Genomic DNA, 6,860 nt, shown 5'->3' on the forward strand with positions numbered 1-6,860 from the left:
AGATAGTGTAATGGGAGAGGGGGAAAGGGCAGAGGGTCAAACATAGGATAAAATATATATATATATATATATGTATACATATGTAGGAAAGTAGAAATGGAATATTATTGATGATAACATGCTTGATTAAGCCACTATGCAGTTTATCCTAGATGGGAAACCACATTTAGTATGTTGTGATGATGCTCAGGGAATGAATGTTAGGTAATATAAAAAAAAAAAAAAAGAAACCCCGGGTAAAACTGTTTGTATCATTTTGTAAAAAAAAAACAAAAAACAAAAAACAGATTGCTTCAGAAAAGAACATTCATACACAGAAAAGAACAACTAGACATTTTCCATCTTCATGAGGTCAGTTATTTAAATAAATCTTTATCACTGAAAAAAAAAAAAGAATTTATAGCATTTAGAACTTTATCTCTGATGTTTACAATTCAATATCAAATGACAAATTCAGATTTGTTAGTTCTTTTTGGTGTGAAATTTGAAGTACAATGTGTAGTTCTTAAACTTCTGCTATAATATACAGACTTAAAGAAAATATCAATAATGTCATTTCAAAAGTCAATTCCATTATTATTGCTGTGCTTTAAAATATTTAGAGGAAAAATCAACAGACGTGCCTCAGTATAAAATGCTGAAAAGTGACAGTCTGCACATGCTTGTAATCCCCAATGATGAATTCTAATTGCAGAAAAAAATCTATAACTAAAGCTATAAAATGAGTCTTATGTATACCAGTGACCTTCTTTACTCAGAGTTAATTAACACAAGCACTTGCTTCTTGCAGGGCACTTCACTATAATTTAGAACAAATTAAGGGAAAAAAATCATTCAAGTGCTGTTTTCTTCACACCATGAAGTGAGCATGATGGACCAAAGTTAACTTGCTTTAAATATTTTCATCCATTTCTTGTAATTATGAGCAGCAATACCATACTTTTTTTTCTCAAGAAAAAAGTATCCTAATCTATGGTATTTTCAACTTGTTTCCTGTGCTTCTATTTATTAAAGGCAATTTATTTTCAAAGTTAATATAAAATGCCCTCTTTCTGTTTCTTTCATGAATTATCTTATTTATATATTATTTTCCTGGATACTTATAAATGTATTTTGATTTTAACGTAGCAATTTATTAAAGAATCATTTTTATGTTTTCTCTTGCCCTTTTCTCCATCCTGAAATTGTGGCTCTGTTATCATCTCTGCAGGATGGTTTGGAAATTAGCTTGAGTTCTTGGAGTTCTAATTTATGAGATCATGTCCACAGAGATATTTAAACTTTACTCTTTACCTTCTAGAAAATGGAGCTTAGAAGGATCTGGAAACTCATAGATGCAGAAATCTGTTATCATCTCTGCAGGATGGTTTGGAAATTAGCTTGAGTTCTTGGAGTTCTAATTTATGAGATCATGTCCACAGAGATATTTAAACTTTACTCTTTACCTTCTAGAAAATGGAGCTTGGAAGGCAGAAATCAAGAGGAGTCTTGCTCTAGTAGATGTTGGAACTAGAGAATGGGAGATAGAGAATCAGAAGGGAGAACCAGGAAAAAATCTATTATCAAAGGAATGAAGAGGGAAAGGGAATTTATAGCAAGTGTCACCTCAGTGAGTTATCAATGCCTTGGGAGTTCACGAGTCAAACTGTGGCTCCAGGGAGGCTAGGAGAAACGTGCTCAAGACTGAGTATGGTAGATGTGGTGTTTATCCAAGCCACTGGAACTTGTAAACAAAGGCTCCTCTGATGGTTCTACTTCCCAATGACATCTAAAAGTGCACAGAAAGCCGGCCTCGGTACACTACCTGATAGAGAGTGCACCAGAAAGAAACGGCAGGTCCTAACTACCAGGAAGGATTGGAGAGCCTGGTGTTGAAATTCCCCTAGAGTTGACACTGTAACGTACACAAAATTTCTCAAGGGGACTATAAAGAGAAAAAAGATATATTGAGTAAGAAGGCCTATTGCTTTAGAAGATATTCTGTAATTGTGTGTTATTAAGTAAATTTTTATGTTACATGTTAGTAATAATCCATATTTGTTAAAAAACTGTAGTTTCATAGAAGGTAGCCATTATAATTTTCATATTGTTATTGTCACAAGTTATGCAGCATTTGAAGTATACTTATTTGATTCCATTGGGAACTCCAATCAGGAATTATAAAAAGCAGTTAAAGCAAAAAAATCATAAAGAAGTATAATTACATGTTTAGCTTGAACATTTTATTTTCTATTAGAACACATAAATATACATTTATCCCCTCCTATTTTGGTGTAGAGATAGTGCAATTCATTTTTCTAATGTTTGCTCTTGGTCTCATGCATAGGAGGGGTTACTCACAGTGTCGTTCCAGTGTCTTCAGAGGGTGGAAAGTTCAAGAGGACTGTAGACCAATCCGAGTGCAAGCCCTAAATTTAAAAAAATTTCCCGCAGTATTTTTAATTGCCTAACTCAATAACAGGTTTTTAGCAGCTCACATTCATTGAGTCTTTGCAAAACTTTTAGCTTAGTTTTCATAGAAGAATTCTCTTTCCAAACTCCAAACATATAGCCTTGCCTTATTTCACAAACGGCTTGACTGATCCAACAGGGCTATTAGGTCATAAACTTCTTTGGCTGTTTTTGTTTGAGTCTTACTTCGAATATACAAAGTGAGATTTTCACTCAGAATTTAACTCTGAAATCCACACAGAATGGATCTGAGCAGAAATAAGCAAGGAAGAGAGAGAATAGCTCTCCAAGCCACCTGCTCGGATTGTGATGTGAATCCAAAGAAGGAAAACAAGAAAGTGCTAAGGGAAGAGTGTAGTTGGGATCCAGTTCCCTGAGGAAGCAGGTTGGGAGACAGGCATCCTCAGCAGTTTTGGGGGAGGGGAACTAGAATTTCTGAAGGCAAGGCTCCTAGGGATACCCAAAGGATTTTAGGGTCTGAAGGACTTCCCTGCAGTGAGATGGATTGATGATTAAGCCATCTAACCTCCTGCCATAAGCATAATTTCCTTTGTTCCATTTCCAAACTTACTGAAAACCTCATCCTCAGTGTAGGTCTGCCTAGTGTCAAGACAATCTGTGTTGACTCTGATTCCCCAGACTTGAAATTATGAGGCCCCTAGGAGAGTGATTGCCTAAGATAAAGGACATGGCTTATGATTATGATTAAATTTCCCAGGCAGCTTGAGAGAAGATGCTGATTGTATGTATGAGTATTTTGGTCTTGAATTTCTAATGGTAAATTAATCAACTAGCTTTGACGTCTACCCTGATCAGTCTTTTGTATTTTTGTTGGGGCACAGTGGTGGCTCTGCAGTGTTGCTGGCAAAGATGCAGAGGCATGGACAGTCTCACTGGAAAGGGAGCTAGACTGAAGATATTGTCCTGGTGCAGTCGCTCCAGAACAAGCACACAGCAGATAATCATAAATGGCGTTATGATATCCACCTCAGCTTGTGTGGGTGTTTAGTTAGAGCCAGTCAAAAGCATGACATCCCCTGGTCCCAGGAAAGAGTAAGTTTCTATAGCTCCAAACCATGAACCAGGGCCTGGGACATAAAGGTGGTCTTCGAGATCACCCATCACCACTCAGCCATTCTTTCTTTTGAAGGCAACTAGGCCACTTGCACCAGCCCTTATCCTGCTTATTTCATGGAAGCATTTGAGAGCACATATCTATTTCGAGCACCCTTTTACAAATGACAAAGGTGACATGTGGAAATATTATCTGATTTTATTAGTGATCCATGACTAGTGTGACAAAGTTGGACCAGAAGCTACTCTCAGGATGCCCAATTTTGAGCTCACACCTGTGATCTGCGCTGCCCACGATATCCCTGACTCAGAGCATGCCAAGGAAGGCGGCGGTCAAGAGGAAGAGAAGGGTGGGACCAGCAGGTACCGTAATGGCTATGTCGCTGGACTCCCATGTAGTCAACTACGGTTTGCGTCCCCGGCCTGGTGGCTTAAAACTCATGCCAAATGCATGTGCATGCGTGCCCAAGATCCCGAGAGAACAGAGGAGAAGGGATTGCGGCGTGGCTATCCCCCCTGGGGGGTGATTTCTCGCTTTCCATCTCTCTTGCTGTCTGGAGAGCACACGCGCCCTATAGCAAAAACCTCTCCAAAAAACAAAAACAAAAAAGGAGGGAGCAGGCCAGCAGGTGGCATGGTGGTGAGGGGCGCTGGCCTCCCACATGGCCAACCGTGGTTCAAGTCCAAGAACTGGTGGCTTGCTTTCTCTCTCATTCATGGCCAACCGTGGTTCAAGTCCAAGACCTGTTGGCTTGCTTTCTCTCTCATTCTCTATCCATTTCTGGTAAATTAAAATAAATAAAGTTAAATAAAATAATTCTTTTAAAAAAAGGAGGAAGAGAGGGTCATAGTAGGCCAAGGATGATGAAAGAAGCCATGTGAGTGGGACACAAAACCAGAGAAAGGAATATGGGCTTCTTACCTAACTCAGTTACCTGGGAAAGCTAGGCAACGGCAATTTAGAATTCAAATATGTAGGTAGGGCATGAAAGAAACCCGAAGGAGAGCTCTAGAAATAGGGAGTTGAAGGAATGAGGAACCAGAGATTATAGAGAACATCTGACGAACAATTACAATGAAAAGGAAAGTTACCCAACTCACCCCTTTGCCTTTTTTTTTTATGGATCTTATGAATGACAAAACTTCTTTCTATGGTTCTAAGTTGTAGTAAGAAGCTGGTTGTTATTAATTTTGTTCCATGTTTCTAGAAAACAATGAATTCTTATCAAAAGCTAGTGAGTTGTGGGTTAGCAGATGGTGTGGCAATTAAGGCACTGGATCCCACATGGCCAATCCTGCTGTTTGCATCTTGAACAAGAAACTTGAAAAACCTGCTGGACACATGTGTATGCATGTCCAAAATCCCAAGTGAAGGAGTCGCAGAGTGTCCATCCCCCAGGGGGATCATTTCCCACTTTCCCTCTCTCTTTCTTTCTGTCTCTCTCTGTCTCAGGTGAGTGTACATTCCCTACAGCAAATTAAATGTATATGTATATATAGGATCATCGGGAAAGCCATGTCACATTTTTGCATAGAAAAACACATCATGACTTTCCCAATGACCTAATTTATAAAACAAACTGCTCTGGGGATCAGCAGTTGGTGTAATGGCTATATCACTGGACTCCCATGTAGTTGACTGCCGTTTGAGTCCCAGACCCAGTGGCTTAAACTTACGCCAGGCACGTGTGCATGCATGCCCAAGATCCCAAGAGGAGAATGGAGGAGAAGGGATTGTGGCATGACCATTCCCTCTGGGGGGCGATTTCTTGCTTTCTGTCTTTCTCTGTCTGTCTCTGTCTTTTTCTGGCGAGCGCATGCGCCCTATAGCAAAACCTTCTCAAAAAAATAAATAATGCTCTGAACATCACATAACTCTAGGAATAAAGAAAATTTCAAAAAAGCCTTTTTTATTAGTAATAATTGGGAGGCAGAAAACTGGTATCTTAGTCTGTTGTGTCGCTATAATAGAAATTTCTGAGAGTAGGCAATTATTATTTTTTTAATAAAAGGAAAGGGCAGCAGGTGGCATGGTGGTTTAGGCACTGGACTTCCATATAGCCAATTATAGTTCAAGTCCCAAACCTGGAGCTTGCTTTCATACTCTCTCTCTCTCTCTCTCTCTCTCTTGTGAGTGCATGTGCCCTATAGCAAACTAAAATAATAATAATGATAATAATGATTAATTAATTAAATCTAAAAAAAAAAGACATTTGCTCGGCTCATGACTCTGGTACCTGGAAAACTCGAGAGCACGTGCCTGCCTCCAGTGAAATCTAAGTATTGCTGAGAGAAGTGGGAAAGGCAGACTCATGCAAAGAGAAAGACCTGTAGGCAGCCCCCTTGCTTTTGTAACAAACCACTCTCTTGGAGGCTAACTAATGAGCAATTGCTCCCTCCCCTAAATGTTATTGAATATTCATGAGGGATCCACTCCCATATCCCAAGTACTTCCCATTAGCCTCCACCCAGCCCTCTCCAACCTTGCATTGCTTTCTTGAGCATCTGTGAGGTTCAGGGTTGATGGAGGGGCACAACACTCAAACCATAGCAAATGGGAACTAGAAGATAATGGAGTACAGAATATATATATAAATATAAATATATATATATATACACACACATATATAATAAATAACACATATATGCCAAGTCCTTTAGCATCAGGTTTGTTGATCTCATCTCGTTCCCAGTCTAGTATGCGTGCTGGCTATACCTCCAAATCCACACTTGCCCACTCCTCACCCTTCTTGCTGCCTCAGGTGACATACCTGCTCTTCGGCTTCCATGGGTCCACTGCAATGGCAGGCTTGGAAAAGAGACTGAAAGTTGGGGACAAAAGAAAAGAGGGGGATCCCCCACCCTCTGTTCCCTCCTTGCCTTGTTGCAACCTGGCAAAGCCACATTCCTACTCCTCTCCACTGGCTATAGTGTCTTCCCGATGTAGAAACAGCAAACCCTTCACCCCTTCAGTATTCCTGTACTCTCCTAGAAAACTGGTTAGGGCTCTGTGTGGACTTTTTGGAAGGGTATTGGAGGGGGGGAGCTTCATCCTTCTTTTTTGCCTCCCTTAACCTTCTCACACATTTATAAACAGTCCCTTCATTGAGCCTTCTCCAATTACCACTTCTAATTTTGGGGAGCCCCTACTGATACGGTAAGCTTGCAAATACGGAACATTTGATAATGGGATGGTATATTATTCAGCAGTCTTTATTCTGCAGCTTTCAGTTTCATTTTTGTGTGAAGTTTTTCCAACACAACATAAAATTCCAATTAAACACACATTGGCCCTACTAGACTCTGAAAGCAAGCCAAATAAATCATTCCCAAGT

Source organism: Tupaia chinensis, unplaced genomic scaffold (assembly GCF_000334495.1).
Source record: "Tupaia chinensis unplaced genomic scaffold, TupChi_1.0 Scaffold000674_2, whole genome shotgun sequence".
Taxonomy (NCBI): Eukaryota; Metazoa; Chordata; class Mammalia; order Scandentia; family Tupaiidae; genus Tupaia; species Tupaia belangeri.